The following is an 18,199-nucleotide window of genomic DNA, read 5'->3' as shown; positions in this document are numbered from 1 at the left end:
ACTGGAGTTAGTTGTATCTTGGCTGTGAGGAGCTTCCTTGTCCCGTTTTTTGTGGGAGAGACAATAAACTTAAGAGTCTAGTTTCATGACTGGTGCCTCCTTTGAGCCAGTAGCCTCCAACTATTTCACCCAAATGTGCATTTGGGGACCACTTTATTATTATAATTTTTACTATCTATTTGTATGATGGTAGTGCCACTGTTGCGACCCAACTTAGGAAAAGCCCTTCTGGTAACAAAATGTGCTCCCTGCCACCACTCAACCACCACCTGCTGCCCCCAAACCACCCTCAAAAATCCTACAGAAGATATATAAGCAGGCCTATGTTTAGCTGCTGCAACCACCAGACTGTTATCATAGGGATGGGATGTAGTTCCCTTCAAAGAGAAGAGGAGAGGATTATTTCCCAGCTCATCAGAATGGAAGAAAGGACCCGTCAGACTTTTTGAACGGCTCTGCAGAGCAATACGAGACCTGTGACCCTATCTCTAGTCAGGATGCACTTTTTGATGAATAGCTCACCTTCCAGAAGGGCTAGAGACTTTCTTTGGGTGGTTGTTTTTCCCAATGAAAGCTCAGACCCTAGAGCCCCAATTGCACCATGAATAATTGGCCTTGTGGGGGCATCCCTTTCCTAAAGTTCTCTACTCCATGATGCTTGGTGGTTCTTCCAAGCATTTGACTGAAATATTCACACATGGAAATATGGCAGCAAGTGAGCCATGCCTAATATGTATGTACAGCATAAGTGCCAGGGAACACATATAATATGCACATTGATCTAAAATATGCTGTTCCTAAGCAAGGGGACGTGGGTGGTGCTGTGGCCTAGGACTTGCTGATCAGAAGATCGGCAGTTCGAATCCCAGCGACGGGGTGAGCTCCCGTTGCTCGGTCCCTGCTCCTGCCAACCTAGCAATTCGAAAGCAAGTCAGAGTGCAAGTAGATAAATAGGTACCGCTCCGGTGGGAAGGTAAACGGCATTTCTGTGCGCTGCTCTGGTTCGCCAGAAGTGGCTTAGTCATGCTGGCCACATGACCTGGAAGTTGTACGCCGGCTCCCTCGGCCAATAAAGCAAGATGAGCTCCGCAACCCCAGAGTCGGCCACGACTGCACCTAATGGTCAGGGGTCCCTTTACCTTTACCTTTACCTTTAAGCAAGAAAACGCACACATGCTTAAACAAGATACCATAAATTCTACTTGAATTCTTAAACAACAACCCAGGAAAACTGAAGATCAAAGCGCTGCCTTCAAGTTTGAATTTTGCTTTATCTCAGATTATTATCCCCCGCACTATGGCTGTGTTTTGCTGACAATGGAAAGGCGGTAGCAGTGCCACTACCAGAAGTGAGACCAGGCACATTGCTATTTATCTTCCTTCCAGACTACATTCAAATGATCAGAAATCACTCCACACACACACTCCACAAATGTCCTGTAAATGCAATGCCCCTCAAATGCTCTGCACATCATTCAGGTTACTGAAAGGAGGTTCCTTTGCCAGATACCTCAATACATTGGGAGAACAGCACAAGGCAGGGGTGGTGGGGGATGACAGTGACTGACAATTATTTTTATGCAAGCAAAGAAAAGGGGTTTTCACAGTTATAATAACCACATAGTTTACTGCTTAATGCCAGTTGTGTCCACAACAAAAATCAGAGCCAATGAAAGTCCACAGAATAAAACAAGGCAAAAAAGGGCATCTTGTTCTATTCTGTATAAGGGGGGAGGGATTTTCTTCCCTCTTACCAGTAGAGGGACACAGAGTCCCTTGAGACACATCAGCCTGTGGCTGACACTCTCTTTGGCAACCTGCCATTTTACCCACACACATTGAACTTGCGCCCAGTATCCCGGCTCCTTCACTGTAAGCAAAAACAAAGCAACAAAAACACTCTTGGGGATGGGATAGGAACACGTTCCATCCTTAATGATTTGATGCATAAACCTTATGCAAAGATACTCATATTGCAGAATTCTAAATGAGAGGGTTGCATTGCCAAACCAAGGCGCTTGAAGCCATATAGCAGGATCACTTCAAATGTCACTAATGTGCACTTTAATCCAACACATTCAGAGTAGCTTCACATGTGAGCCTCCTTCCAATATCAGATACATGTTATTTAATTCTTTCATGACAACTGCAAACCATTATCATCCTTTTTATGTTTATTTCACAGCCGTCTCTAAGCGATTATGCACGTGATTTGATATTCTCATCATCACAACGGTTTGCGGTGACTCTGGGGCCGGGGCTGGGTAGGAAGTCTAGTCCTTGCCGACACTTGGACATTTCAGCCTATGATAAGATATCACTTGCCATAGATGCAGCTTTGAGGAAACAAGGAGCACTGAAGAGGTCAGCTGACTGCTTCAGTAAATGCCCTTTGTGATGAGGGGAAAGGATAGTATATTTATATATCTATTTCTAAAATGCATATTGTTCAATAAAACATTATTAATAAATATCAGCATAATTAATATTAATGTAATTGTATTAATTAAAAGAAAAGTATCATAGCCATAATGTGCTAACAGCACTGTCTAGGTGTAACTATCAGGGTAGGTTTTAAAACCCTTTGTATGTGAGTTTCACAACAGGCAGAACATGTAGTTGAGAAACAATGGCTTCTCAATACATCCAAAGCACACATCTCAAGAATCCTGGGAACTGTGGTTTGTTAAGGATGCTGGGAACTATAGCTCTGCACTTGGTAAACTACAGTTCCCAGGATTCTTTAGGGTGGGGAATGTACTTTAAATGCATGGTGTCTACACTGCCACTGAAAACAACTTCACAATAAACTGAAGTCTAGGATGACCTTGATGAGAAGTAATACATGATATCTTAAACCCATCTCCACCTTGCCAATTCCCTCCACCCTCCTTCCACTCTCTCTTTCCTACCACCTTACTGCCGCTGCACGCACCCTTCAGCTCTCCCCTCCACTACTTCAAATTTTGTACTTCAAGTGCCTCTGCCTTCCCCTCCAAACACAAACCCCAAACATGGTTCGTTACAAAAAGTGAATCCTTTCAACCAAAGGAGTTTGAGTTAGTGCAAACTGAACTGCTGTCAGCACGGTCTAGCACATTCTGATGTCACTGGGTAGCCTTTGTGGAAGGAAACTGGGAAAGTTCAAAATGCTCAAGAGCAGCTGAATGGAAATGGCCGAACTATGGCTTCGTGCAACCAAGCAAGTGTGCTGGTTTCCGGATAGAATATCATGGCTGTTTTGTTCTTCCTCTGGTCCTGCTGCTGCTACGCTGCTATGAGCTAAACCATGGTTTGACTTAGCTTTATGTGTGAACCCAGGCTTGTAATTTATTCCGCCCCCGCAACAAACCACAAATGTCACAGAACAAACCATGGCTACACCTTGTAGTCTGTCTGTAATGAAATAATTATTCAGATGGAACACTAATCCAAATCATGACTTACCTCACAACAGCGTAGTAGTGGCAAGACAGGAGGTGCAATCTTTTCCCTGGGAGCCAGCATGTTTGTTCATGGTATGGCTTGGTGTTACATGTGAACCAGGTCACTATGAGAGTATGCTGAATCATTCAGGAAGGCAAGTTCAACACAGGCAAATTCAAACCTGGAAATAACACATTGCTTCTTTTCAGGGTCAGGTAGTGATGCAAATGTTTATTTATTAACCAAATTTGTTTACCACTTAATTGTAAATAAACCCTTTAAGCAATTTACAAAGAATCCAATCAGATGACTTCTTCTTCAGAAGCTTTTTGGCAATTCAGATGGTCTCCACCATCAGCAGAGAGATATCCTCTACATATCTTCTTGGGGGTCAGTGATTTATGCGAGGTGAAGTGGTTAGATTGGAACCTGGGATCTAATTCCAACTCTGCTGTGAAGCTCACTAAGTGGTATTGGGACAGCTGCTATCTCTCCCAGCCTAATCTACTTCCTATGGTTAGTCTGATCTCAAAGCAAAATAAAGTGAGAGCCATGTACATTGCCCTGAGCTCTTAAGAGGAAGGGCAGGATACAAAAGGAATAAATAATTACCGAGTGAATTACCTTCAATTTGCTGCTATGAATGCTCCTTCGGTACAAAAGTGAAAATGGCTTAAATAGCTAAACAGCAATGACACTCATAAAATTTTAGGAAACATGCTTTGAGCTAAAGAATTCTCCTCACTTCTGAATCATGTTACAGCAGCCATCTGGGATGCTGCTGTGGTTGGTATATGATCTTCATAGCTCCCCTGAGAATGTTAATCTCTTTAGCTCCTTGGCATGTGATTCTGTTTGAGACTTTCTTTCTGATTATTTCAAATTGTGGGGGGAAACCCAAGCATTTCCTTCGTATTGTAAATAATATTTCCACATGAAAGTCACTCAGGGCTGAATAGTGGGTAGTCTCATATGGTTGTGCATTTGAGTGGAAGAGCTTGCAAATGGATTATCAGGTTCAAGTGAAACATTAAGGAGGGCAGGATGGAAAACAGATTTCATTGCCATACATGGAGGACAGGAGTCGCTCGGCATTGACACCCTATTTCTGTACTCAAGTCTGTCCACCAGCTGGTAAGTGCTGATGCAAAGGTAACTGATCTCAGGAAAAACATGGGTCCCGAATGTCCATAAAGGAACATTACTGGGTGAAGGTTTAAAAATAGAGGCAATCAATGTGATGCACCCAAGGCTGTCCTGAGAGCAGCTCTACTCTTGTAACAGTGCTGACAGAAAAGAGTGACATGGGTTCCAGTTTTCCATGCAAGAAGTGTGCCTGTTAAGATTACCTTATGAAGGAGTGAGTGGATATTCCTTACACTTGAGCAGCAAGTTGCTTCTGTACCTGACCAGCAATAAGTCCTACAGATGGGTGATGTGGGATACCTTTCTGTTTAACTTTTATCACCTCTGTTATGGAGGCAAGCCACCTATTTTTGAGGGCTGTAGCCTTTAAACAAAAAGTAGGCAACACACAGCAGCACTGGAGGCTGGGCCATTAGGGGAAGAAAGAACTGCTCCACCAACCTAAGGGCTCAGCCATACTTTCTTTGCTCTGCGTTTCTAGACACAGGTTTATGCTTCAAAACTTCCTGTCTTCTTCTTCTTTGCCTCAGCGATTTCCCCACGAAAACCTACTCTTTCCCTGCAAAAGCCTACTCTTTACCACCAAATTGGAGCAAATGACAATTCACAGAAACCCTGAATTACTGTTTGTTCTGATTCAACGTTAAAGAGTGGATTTTCCTGGAGAAAGCAGCAGAGTGGGGGAAGCAGTTGGATATGGACTGGGAAAATGCAGACATTCAGCCTCTATCTTCCTGCCTTCCTACTTACACCCAGTCCAAGGAGTAGCACTGCTCATCAGCTTCTTCAGTGTCAGTGTTGGCCTTGTAGAATTCAGCAGGGAGCAGGTTAGGGATAAAACTAGAATTGGCTCAGGCTCCAAATACTGTTGGACTTCCAACCTTCTGCCCTACAAGTCCCAATGGGCATCAGCCACAACCACACTGCAGTGTTCCCTTCCAGCTTCTCACTATGGAACCAGATTTTTTCAAGCTACTACATGACCAATAACAAAATAGTAAGACCAATTACTTAGCCACTTCTTCTGGTTTTGTGATGCAATATATATAAAACACATGTGGTGAAAACTGGTGTTAAAAGACATGGCAAAAAATAAAGATAAGAGGGTAGGAAATAATCTAGGGCACAAATTATGTATAAGTGCAAGCAGGAGAAAGGGAAGGAAGAACAACTGCAATATAAATGTGATTAAGAAGATCAAAGTGCTTCAGGTTTTTGTGCACAAAGTGCAGGCCAACCAGGAGCAGCTGTAGTATTTAATTCAATAGCGGACATGATCTCTCCTGCAAGAAAAATACCAACCAGTTCAAATAACTCAAGGGAAATAAAGAGAAGATGATGGAAAGATAGATCTAGGTCCCGGAAACCTGCATTTGACTGGCATGGCAATGTATGATATACACCTGTCAACTTGTTCAAGATTAAGTCCTCAAAATCAACTGAAATTAAGGAAGGAGATGTTTAGTCAGATTATCAGAAGAGAGCTAAGAGGTCTTTACTGTTTCAATGAGAAGCTCAGGAACTGGTTGCCGCAGCACCACACTGTGCGGGGCAGATTTTATGCATGCAGTGGTCAAGAAGTGGGCAGAACTCATCGATGCTGATGTTGGCTCAGCATTGCTGAGCCTCTGTAGAGATGTTTGGCAGCCTGCCCCACCATCAATAAACTATGCCACTGGCATATGCAAACCATTAGAGGCGTGTAGGCAAGAACCTCCTAGATGAAGAAAGAGTCTGAAAATGTGTAGCCAGTGCTTGCTTAAAGCAGGGGTGGCACTTGGACTTATTTCATGCAGGTGAATGGGAAGAAATGGGTGGCAGAGAGAGAGGGGTGGGAGAGAAAGAACGAGACAGAAGGAGCTACCCCGTCCATTTATGGCTCAGGCCCATGCATCCTCCGACGGATTGACTCTCAGAATGTGCACTTCCCAGGAGAAAAAAAAGGTTCTCCACCCCAAGCTCAAAGTTTAGAAACAGGAGCAGCTGTGTGGGGCTTCCTATGGTCTATAGGGTGGTCTGTCCACATGTTTCTGCAATATATCATCTTCTGCACATCCTGTATACATCTTTTCTTCTCATCTCCATAAATCCCTATACATTATTATTCCCCTTAAACTATCATTGAAGGGTGCCCACCTATGAACCCTTGGTTTGGACATTTCTGACTGAATGAGAATTTTCTCACAAATAAAGTGTAAGAAATTTAAAAGGAGGTTGGAGAAAAAAATGGAGAGCACACTCTCCCGCAGGTGTTCTGCCTTATCTCAAAGAATCTAAGAACCATGAAATATGGGTACATCAAAGATTCAAGCATGAGGAAATTCCATTTTTTTATTAATGAGCTGAATCCAGAGTCAATGTTTAGGAGCCAAGTCAATCCACCTAGATCCTGAAATGTATATAATTTCATTGTGCACTAAACAGCAGAGATGGAAAACGTCCGATGGCAGTTTTTAGATCACACAGTCTTGCTCTTATTGCACTCCTGTTCTCCTTTTTGCTTTGCTTCTGCCTTAAGCCCCTTTCTCCGCTCCCCCCGCCCCCCCAGCACGAACTTCTCAGCCTTGTCATATTACTCACCAGCTGTGTAACAGGAACCCTTCAGCTGTTTTGATGTATGAGGCGTGAGCATGTCTGAGCCTCATCCTGTCCTTTTGAGACCCTGTGTCCAAATACCTGCTGCTGGCTAGAAAGACAGGAGAAGTTTATTAATCCTCCCAGCTATGGTGAATTATTTGAAGTCACTCCTATATTTCCATTTCCCTGATGTTGCCTCTGTCTTCATCAGGTTGATGTTTTTTGTCTCTCTCATTCTGTGACTGAGGTTACTCTAACATGTCGTCGGTGCCTGGTTCAAAATCCCAAACCCAGCAAAATGGCACACACATCATCTGCTGTGCTTGTGCCCATGCCCACTGTTACACGAGTGTGCCCAAGTGGTTAACAGTTAACACTCATGGTTAACCAACAATTAAAAGCTTAGAATATCACAGTGTTTCCTGATTAAATCAATTTAATGCTTTCAGTCCTACTTTTCTTGCAACAGTTATAGTTGTTAGAGGAGATCTCATCGAGGATGCCCCAATTAAGCACCACAACATCCTGGCAAAAGGAATACAAAAAGTCCTTTTTAAAAGAGGTTAATCTAACCCAACACTACTATCTCTGCAGGGTAAAAAAAAAATTATTTTAAGCAGAGAAAAATCTAGCCTTACCATCTTCATGGTGCAGAGCCTGGAAGAACCCTAACAGAAGTGTGTAGAGAGGAGACATTCAGTTTGGGAGCAGGATGGCTCCAGTACTTCTTTGTTTTGTTTTTGTTTACCCAGCGCCAAGATTCCTGAGCATTCTCTGGTTACAGGACAGCGGCTGAAGTCCAAGGATGCTGTTGGAAAAAGATGATCCCTTGAGGCATTTCTGCTAATACTGAAAACATGGTTGAGCACGACTCTATAAAGCTGCAAATCCCGCAGGGAATGTTTTTAGAAACACATTAATGCCTCAGCTAAATCGGAGGCAGGCCAAAGCCTCAAGTCAAAATTTCAGAGCAGTATCATAAGGAATAGGAGGCACTCAAATGCCATAATTCTACTTTTTGTGTGTGAGAGAGATACCGCAACATGGGACTTGAACACAGCAAACTAGGCTCCTTTTTCCATTACTGCCATCCTTTCCCTTAAATTGCCTCTCAATCCTGAGGAAGAAATATGGCATGTTCTTATTCAGTGACCATGGAACTAGGCCCTTAAAGGTATAGTGTTGTATTCAGTGCTTTTTTGTGGTGGTACAAGCACTTCCTTTTTGTTGCCCATGGCAGCCATTATGTGCTGCCACCCATGTTACTTTTATCAAGATACAACTACCAGCACCTCGTTTATTTATTTTTTACCAGAAAAAGCACTGGTTGTAGTCAACTAAGTTTTACTCAGAGTAGACCTGTTGAAATTAAGTTTTAACTTAGTCATGTTCATTAATCTTGCTGGGTCTACTCTGAGTAAAATATAGTTGAACACCACCCATTGTCTTTGGGATTTCCACCTGGCGACTCCACTTCTTTTTATTTTCCTGCACCCAATTTACTCTTCCTTCCTACATTTTTTTATTTTAGCTGTTCTGATGATGTAAAAAGAACTTTGCTCCTAATTTCAAAGCAGCTAGGACCTCACCTTTTCAACTGTTAAATGAAGTGAATGGAGGAGTTTTTATTTGTCCACATACTTTCTGATTAAATTATTTATTGCTATTTATCTGAAGAATTTTGGATCACACTCTTTAGTCCAGCAAGTCTTCCAGGTCACTACAGATGAGAGAGGCCCTGCCCTCAGGCTTGCAATCTAAAAAAAAACCCCATGAGATTGAGAGAGAGGTGGAAACAAGCAAACTCAAGCACAAGTTCTTAATTACAAGTTCTTTTAATGACCAGCTGGGGTAGAAAAGTTCAAGGAGGGGCGGAGCCAAACATGGCTGGCTTTTCAGCTGTGTCATTGGAATGGTTGCTGTCAAATGACGAGGAAGGAAGGAGCCTGGGTTTACAGCAAATCTGAGGATGGCCTTGCATCACTTTTCTTCCTTCCTCTATTACAGCCTGATGTAATGGCTGCTGCCAGGTGACAGTTCGGAAAGAGGGAGGAGTCTAGATTCTCAGCTCAGTTTTGGTGACCCTGCATCTCTTCTTTTCCAGTGTTGCAAAATCACATCCAGAAGAGAAGTATGCTACATAAGATGGTTTACAATTTGAATTTGGATACTTATGTCCAGGGGTAATATTCACCTTGACTTCTTAGGTAGGCCTTCAATCTGTGGATGACACTTAATAGTGGGGTGTGGGGAGGGACTAGCTGTGGAATACATGACATAGCTGGGTCTGAGTTTGCAGCTCAAGCATAGGAAGCATGTCAGTTTTCAAAATGAACTTTAAAAAATCTCTTTTTAAACTATTTGTTGGTTGGGGTGTATCTACCAGATGATTACCTCTATCAGCTTTTTTACTTTCTTTTGTGCCTTTGTGTTGTATGATTTTTAAAATATAGTTACAGAAAATCAGTGTTGGGCAGAAAAGCAGTGTTTGACAAAAACTGTAAATGGTTCCAAATAAAGTATGCGTTAACAAGTGTTATTTCTGAATTCTTCCAAATTGCATGTACCACATAGAACAAAAGTCAAATTGTAATACAATAAAATACAATATCTAAGAAATAAAATTTCTTAGTGCAACACATTATAATTTCATATAAGACCAAATCCCCCAAAGCCTCTACTGGAGGGCAGGCCCACCGTAACTGTAAATAGGTTCCTATTTAACTGCATTGTTTTCAGCTTCCCCTCACCCTTGAGCTTTGAGACCAAAACAAATTTATTTTTAAGTACTGTAACACAATTAAGGGTCTGCTTATATGATCCATTATCCTGAGACGGAAAACCCACCAACTCATCCCAACTTATTATTTATATAGGAACATAATAAGCTGCCTTGGTTAGGTGTGTATTGAGCAGAAAAGCAAGTGAAAGAATATGAACAACTCCTGGAAAGGGCAGGAACTTTTTTAGACTGCAGTCCTAATTCCATATAGGATTAGGAGTAAACCCCGCTGAATTCAATAGGACTCCTGAGTGAGCAGACATGGTTAGGATTGCACAGTTGCTCATTTTTCTTTCATGAGAAGTCGCTAAGCAGCAACTAGATGTGCCCGGCAGCCATTGTGAATATGGCTGGGAATTTGGATGAAGAGTAGTGGATCAATTTTGCTCCCTTACTCAAAGTTTTCAATTTCACACATATTTGGAATTCTAAATTTATTAATTTATAGCCAGTGGTGAATGTGTTGGGTGTAAGATTAGGCAGGTGGTAGTTTGAGCCCCCACTTAGTCACTAGGTGGCCTTGCGCCAGTAACTATTTCTCAGGGAAAAGATAAAATGGAGAAAAGAACCAGGTATGCTACACTGAGTTCCTTGGATAAAGGATGTAATAAAAAGGTAAAGGGACCCCTGACCATTAGGTGCAGTCGTGACCGACTCTGGGTTTGCAGCACTCATCTCGCTTTATTGCCGAGGGAGCCGGCGTGCAGCTTCCGGGTCATGTGGCTAGCATGACTAAGCCGCTTCTGGCGAACCAGAGCAGTGCACGGAAACACCGTTTACCTTCCTGCCAGAGCGGTACCTATTTATCTACGGTACTTGCACTTTGATGTGCTTTTGAACTGCTGGGTTGGCAGGAGCAGGGACCGAGCAACGGGAGCTCACCCCATCGCGGGAATTCGAACCACCGACCTTCTGATTGGCAAGCCCTAGGCTCTGTGGTTTAACCCACAGCGCCACCCGTGTCCCTAAAGGATGTAATACTCTGTTTCTGTTTCTGTTTCAGAATTTAAAAATGTAAAGCACCACTGGTAGCAAACTGAGGAGAAAACTGCAAACCTGTTTCTGAAGTCAGATATGCCCCAAAACATTACATGGATCTGCTTAGTCCACAATGGGAAAGAGATGACGAACAGTTGCAGTTGAGCTCAGTGGACAGGATGAATGCCTCCAGCCTTCACTGCCTGTACCCACATTGTAGAGAAAACAATCTGGATACTTTGTATTATGCTGGAAGCCAAACACTGGAGTGCGAAACGTCCTTGTTATGCGAATAACTCCCTCTTTAATAGATAGCGAGGCATTACAAATATCCTCAAACAATCCCAATGGCCTTATGTCTGGATTAGGCCTTCTCAATGTGTGTAGAATCTATTCCAAAAGGAATGCCTTTGGCTGATTCACAACACAAACATAGCCAGAGAATGCGTGGCCTGTGATCCTTGTCAGCCTTACAACAATGAGCAGACAAAGGCAAACACGACGTGCTAATTGAAAGCAACACTTCATGCATTTATAGGTCAGGCTATCTACCAACTGCTAAAATGTCTCGCAGAGCAGCTTGCCCATGTCCGTGGGAACATTTTCAGAGATTTTGAACACATGCCCCCTCTTCATGTAGCATTGAAAGCTTGCATAACTTTTTATTTGTTGATCACATAAAACAAATGGCCTTCTAATGTACATCACAATATAAACTCTATGTGTGGGGGGCGTTTTTTTGGGGGGGGGGGTATAATCAGTGGGGCCTGTCTAGAACACACAAAAAGAAAAAGCAGTCAAAAGAAGACACAGATTTGGGTAAAATTTGCATATCCTGATTTATATGTATAGTCAGCAACCATTTGGCATGGGGGTTCCATTCCTGGCCCCCATATGCGTCAACGGAGCGTGCATAATAATAATAATAATAATAATAATAATAATAATAATAATAATAATAATTTATTATTTGTACCCCGCCCATCTGGCTGGGTTTCCCCAGCCACTCTGGGTGGCTTCCACAAAGACAAAAAATACACTAAGATGTCACACATTAAAAACTTCCCTGAACAGGGCTGCCTTAAGATGTCTTCTAAACGTCAGGTAGTTGTTTATCTCTTTGACATCTGATGGGAGGGCGTTCCACAGGGCGGGTGCCACTACCGAGAAGGCCCTCTGCCTGGTTCCCTGTAGCTTTGCTTCTCGCAATGAGGGAACCACCAGAAGGCCCTCGGCGCTGGACCTCAGTGTCCACTCTGCCCCATTCAGCTCTGCTACACCCCCATTCCATCCCCTGTTCTGCCTTCTTCCGTGTCCAAATGGACCTGTTTGTCAGCGGCCACACATTAATTGGATGAGTGCAAAATGTTCACCGCCTGTATGGAAGCCAATCTAAAAATGATTACAAATTCAACTTTTTAAATTAAATTATACATCTCACCATAATTGGAGAAACTGTGAGCAAGTGACCCAGGTGCCTGCTTGTTTGCTATCTGAGTGCAAATTATTTCTGGGCAACACCAAGGCTCCTGTTCTCCCTTCTTACAGTTATTTGCTTTTAAAACAGTTTCGGACCAATGAACCCTTCAGAGAGAGGGCTGTCCTCAGCTGTCCCCTTTATAGAAGACCGTCCTCTCTAAAGTAGGACACATGGCTGCCCCTAGAAACAAGCCCGATCTTAAGCACTATTGCTGCATTAAAAATCAGCTAAAATTGGAATTTTAACGTTTCAGGAGGGTACCAGGTTAAAAAAAAACTAAAGAGGATTTACAGGGAAAGACACAGGTTGTACAAGTTACGTAAAAGTTAGCATTTCTCAATCTGTAGACTTGGAAAGAGATGAAAATAATGTAGGATTCTGTTTAAGATAAATCCCTCTCTGCCCGGTTTTTCTCAGGCTCAGAAATTAAGGGTCTGATGGCAATTCAGTGGCATGATCTGGAAGAAAAGAAAGTAACTGAGAAATGCTAACATCATTAGGCCTGAAGGAAGCAGAACTCATCTCAGTTATTTCAGCAGTATTTATACAAAATGGGGTTTTTGAGTACTTAATTTGGAGATTATCTGGGAAGAATATTACATTTTGCAAGTTTCTTTCTTTTCCTTTAAAAAATAAATAAATTTGCAAGTTTCTGTCAAACATTTGGAAATATTTACTCAAATGGTGAATGACTGTAACCAGAAGTGTTGGTATAAATTGGGTATTTAATTTAATGCTGACTGCATGGCAACATGTAACTTTAAAATTTATTCTTTCTCAAATACTGCCATAGGAGATTATCCTGAAAAAAGGAGATAAGGACATATATAAATGTATGCTTATTTCCTATTTTCAGCCTGATAGCGTTGTTCAAATTACTTTACATCACATTAGGCTTCACCACATAATAAGCTGTATTGGTCCCAGAGTCTGAGAATATAAAACTATTTCTGAAAAATCACATTGTGATGTATGCTGACTGCTTGCCCATAAAGAACAAGGAGCAGATGTCAAGGTTGAGTGGAATAGCCTGAGAACGGAGTGTGGAAAGGATAGGGTTTGGGGAAAGCTATGATATGCTATAGCTACCATTGTGATTTTGGACTATGTGGTTGTGCAAACATCAGAGGCCCCATCTGACGAGAGGTTAAACAACTCCCCCCCCCCCCCCGGTAATGCCATTATTTAAGTCTTAACATCCATATTTGGATGTTATAAAGGAGGCTTGCATGAGTTGCCCTATGGCAAAATCTGAAGAAGCTCCTTTTCAGTTGAAGTCCTCCCTCCTCAAAGTGGATCTTGGGTCTTTGCCTTAAAACCTTTGCAGAATCTTTTGGCTGCAGGGGGGGGATGACAATTCTCTATACACTGTCTTGAGATTTAGTGAGTTTAGACTCTCAGGCAGCCAAGTGTCCACTTTCCAGTTCTTCCCCTCTTAGGTGGCAGCACACATTAACCAGCCCTTAAAAACCAATAGCAAAAAGCATGGGGTAGGATGAACAAATCTGTCATTTTCATTTTTCTGCTCTTAAGTTTAGTTTACCACATCAGTTTGTGATAAAAAAAATTGTAATGAAAATTCATCAACATTTTAGTGCAATTTCTTCTAACGTGCACATTTTTTGTATGCAATTTTACCTAATACACACATTTTAAAAGAAATGGTACATAATAGAATGCATTTAATATAATGAATTTCACTAAGATATGAGTTCATATGCATACTGTCCCATAATTTGTTGTTGTTGTTCAGTTGTTTAGTCGTGTCCGACTCTTCGTGACCCCATGGACCAGAGCGCGCCAGGCACTCCTGTCTTCCACTGCCTCCCGCAGTTTGGTCAGACTCATGTTTGTAGCTTCGAGAACACTGTCCCACCAGTGATTTGTTGTTGTGTGTGTGCTTTTGGTTGAGATAGGATTGCCTTGCTTTCTTTTATGTTTCGTTTGTTTTTCTTTTTTTGCTGGATAGGTGTTTTGCTTGGGATTTTTTTTTTTTTTTTTTGGTAGGTGAGGATTCTGAGCCCACAACAGTGTCTTAGATTCCCATTTGTGCCTCTGAGCCCAGAAAAATTGAAGACCCCAATCTTAGATATACACAACCACCTTGTATGATAGACCGGTGTTATATTGTTGTTGTTGTTGTTGTTTGGTTGTTTAGTCATATCCGACTCTCGTGACCCCATGGACCTGAGCACGCCAGGCACTCCTGTCTTTCACTGCCTCCTGCACTTTGGTCAAACTCATGCTGGTAGCTTCGAGAACACTGTCCCACAATCTCATCCTCTGTCGTCCCCTTCTCCTTGTGCCCTCCATCTTTCCCAACATCAGGGTCTTTTCCAGGGAGTCTTCTCTTCTCATGAGGTGGCCAAAGTATTGGAGCCTCAGCTTCACGATCTGTCCTTCCAGTGAGCACTCAGGGCTGATTTCCTTAAGAATGGATGAGTTTGATCTTCTTGCAGTCCATGGGACTCTCAAGAGTCTCCTCCAGCACCATAATTCAAAAGCATCAATTCTTCAGCAATCAGCCTTCTTTAGTGGTTCCCAAACTCCACCCCCACTTGAAAATTGCTGAGGGTATTAAGATCATCATCATCATTATCATCATCATTATTCCTGCTGTAGCATTTGTAATGCACTGTGTTAGATGCTGTAGGGTTAACTGTATTTTAATTGCTTCTTTTATTTCTTATATTGTATTACCATTTGAATTCCATAAAATTCTGCAATGCAATAAAATATAATATAAGAAGTAAAAGATGTAAAATAAATACAATTAAGAATCCAGAGGACAGTTTAATGTTGACACGGCACAGAACACCTGAGAGAAGCTTGGGAGCCCCTGCCCTAATTTATGTACTTTTGGACACTTTTTTTTTTGTTAAAAGAACCTGATCCCAAAATTCAGTGAAGCAGAAATTTAAAAGGATAGCCATGTTTTGGTTTGTGTACTGTTTTCAGAGGAGCGAATTAGGTAGATTCACATTTAAATATGTATCAAAACCAAAAAACCCGTATCCCTAGGCAAGGGAGACAGCAGCTGGGTCCTAAAAGTGGCATACAAAGAAACCTGTTCATAATGAATTTACCAAATGTTACACCAAACACTTATGATAGCCAAGACCCTTGATTATGGGAGATAAGGAGTGAACTAGCTACTACTGCAATATTGTTTCCTAATCACCTAAAAAAATGTGAACAATAATCTCTTGTCAGCAATGGCTCTCTTTGAAAGATTGCAGCAAAAGCAGTTTCAGCCCTTTCCAATCAAAGAAATCAAATCTACTTTATTTATGAGAGGTGATGATCGGGCAGTGTTTCTAAACAACACGTTCTCTTAATGCGCTCACTCTTAATGAATAGCGGATGCGAAAGGAGCCTTCAAAGGTCTTTTTTTACCTGCCTATCTTCATGATCAATCTGAAATGAAGGCTATTCATTTCCCCCCCTCAGGCAAGCAGGAAAGCAGCCATCATTCATGGTACACATATTAAAAGGCTTCTGACCAAAGAAGGCCCTGTGCATTATACTGCAACAGCAATATCTATTCAAGGGAGAAGTCTGTAAGCACTATAGATGGTCTATGTGAGGGTATCATTTCTTTAAATGAACCTGTAACACGTAAAACAAATGCATAAATCCCAGAGTTCTTATATTTGGCCCAGATCATATTCCCTCCACAGCTGATGGACACATGGTGCACTCACTCTCTTGAGAGCTCCAAACACCCACCACAAGTAATAACATGTCAGCGAAAAATAAGCTTCTTATGGCTGAAACCTAACCCTGGGGAGCAGTGAAAATGACATCGGTAAAAATAGCTCGACTGAATGTGCTCCTTGGAGATGTGCTTGTAAAGGAAATGCTGGTCCCAGGATAGGAGCACAATTTTTTATGCCAAATTGAGTTCCCTTCTAAGGGTGGTTTCTCTTTTGTGCAGGGCCTTTCCACATACAAAGCCTGTGCTCTATCACTGTACTATTTTTTATCTTATTTTTTGCAGACAGGACATACCAATTTATCAACTGCAGAACAGTCAGAAAGTCTACAGAGGAAAGGTAGACGTAGTTTGCTAGGCTGGAAAAGTTAAAAGGCATACAGAGGGCAACTTGCCTTGTCACTCTGCATTCAGGAAATTATTAGTATACCCTTATGCTACCACTTAAACACCAATCAGCTCCTTTAAAAAAATCTCGTTTTCAGAAACAGCATTTTATATGTGAGATGAGACTGTCTGGATATGCTATGTATTTGAGCCTGAACGTCAGAAACAGAGGAAATTGGAAACTCCTGCACTTTGGTTAAATTACCAAAGGCCAGAGTAGGAAACCTTTAATTTTACTAGAAGGATATTATAGCTGGTGATAATGATTAAATTCGTTTTAGCTTTGATTTTAGTGTCTAAACTGAAGCTTAGCTCTTTGGAAAATATTACTCTCTAACTGGCAAAACACAGTGGTGCAAAGTGGAGATAACAGGCATTCTGTATCGTGTTTCGGAACTGTGTGCTCTTCGAAGAGTATCATTGGCGCTAGAATTTACAGAAGGTGCACAGAGAATCGGGCCCCTAATCTCAATAAGAGAGGGAAGCTTCAGCTCCCAAGCTGCAAAACTGCTTATGATGCATTGCTAAGAGGTACTTCCAAGAAGGCAAAGGAAAAGGATTTAAAGGGTGAAGAAAGGGAAAGGAATTTACTACAGATGCAAATTGAGTCTTGGGATCTTTTTAGAAGTCAAGAGGCAGTGTGTGGATATTCTTATTTTATCTAATTAGAGGAAGAAGTTTCTTAAAGCCTCCTTCAGCTGTTAGCATATGGAAGATATGCTGTTATTCTAAAGGTCACCATTCTGCCTCATGAGCAACTGTTGTATCCTCTCAGGTCTTACTCTGACCTGGCAGTCTTTCATCTCCTGACTTTGAAACTCCAAAGCTCAACAGCTTCTCCGGGTGTTCCTCTTCCTTGGGGATGAAAAAAACTTTGAAAAAAATGTTATGCTCAAACTTTGGAAAAAAATGTTATGCTGTGCGGCAGCAGAAATGTACTCCTTGCCATGCTTTAAAAACTGCTCAGAGTCAGCTTAGTTCCTTCTTCACATCACAGCTGAGTTACAATGGTACAATTCCAATATTTCCTTGAGTAAACAATGTGTGAAAGATATATGTCAGTAAACACTTGAGGGTGTGTGCTATGGACAGCTTTCTGATGCATGTCCAAAGTGTGCTTAGGGCCATTTTGCCACCTAAAGTACTTAATCGCTTATGCTCTAGAAGAGCTCTCTCCAAACTACAGGCACAGGTTTCAGTTCTGTATCAAATGTTTTGTATCAACTCAGCTGGTGCTCTGTATATACTCTGCTTCAGATGGAACATACCCTGTCACACACACACACCCCACATTTCTTATGAACTGCCATCAAACCAACACAGAAGGCTAAAGGCATGCTGACAGTTTCTGCTCAAGAAGAACACAAAAGCTACACAATTTGCATTCTGTGCATCACAAATTTTAAACACCCTACAGATCACATAATTGTATTGCATTTTATACTTGAGCCTTCTACAACATAATGCCACATCATTACATAAGTTTGCATTTCATCCAGTGCGTTAGTACAACATAGTCAAATTTCTTTTATCCAGAGTGGTTAACACAATGAACAAATTTCTATTCTGGGTCTTCTCAAATTATCCTGTTCCTGAGCCTTAGCAACAATGCTTGAGGATGGTCATTCCCTCAATGATTCCATAACCCAATAGACCTTAGTAATTGCAATATTTATGGGGCTTTATGTAATTCACCATGTCCATGGGA

General features: G+C 41.7%; 1 long non-coding RNA gene across 1 annotated transcript in view; it reads right to left on the bottom strand.

The window, feature by feature from the left end:
• LOC310699598 overlaps positions 1-18,199 on the bottom strand; it is a 187,531-nt gene that overhangs the window by 63,970 nt on the left and 105,362 nt on the right. Inside the window, exons 2-6 of the long non-coding RNA XR_014522139.1 lie at positions 7,788-7,957; positions 7,153-7,258; positions 5,976-6,011; positions 5,323-5,547; positions 3,448-3,607 (exon numbers count right to left, since the gene is read on the bottom strand). This is a non-coding gene — a long non-coding RNA (uncharacterized lncRNA). The remainder of the gene's footprint in view (positions 1-3,447; positions 3,608-5,322; positions 5,548-5,975; positions 6,012-7,152; positions 7,259-7,787; positions 7,958-18,199) is intronic.

Source organism: Podarcis liolepis, assembly GCF_965112155.1.
Source record: "Podarcis liolepis genome assembly, chromosome: 2".
Classification (NCBI taxonomy): domain Eukaryota; kingdom Metazoa; phylum Chordata; class Lepidosauria; order Squamata; family Lacertidae; genus Podarcis; species Podarcis liolepis.
Note: the sequence above shows the minus strand (reverse complement) of the source record. Positions and strands in the feature narration are given on the sequence as shown.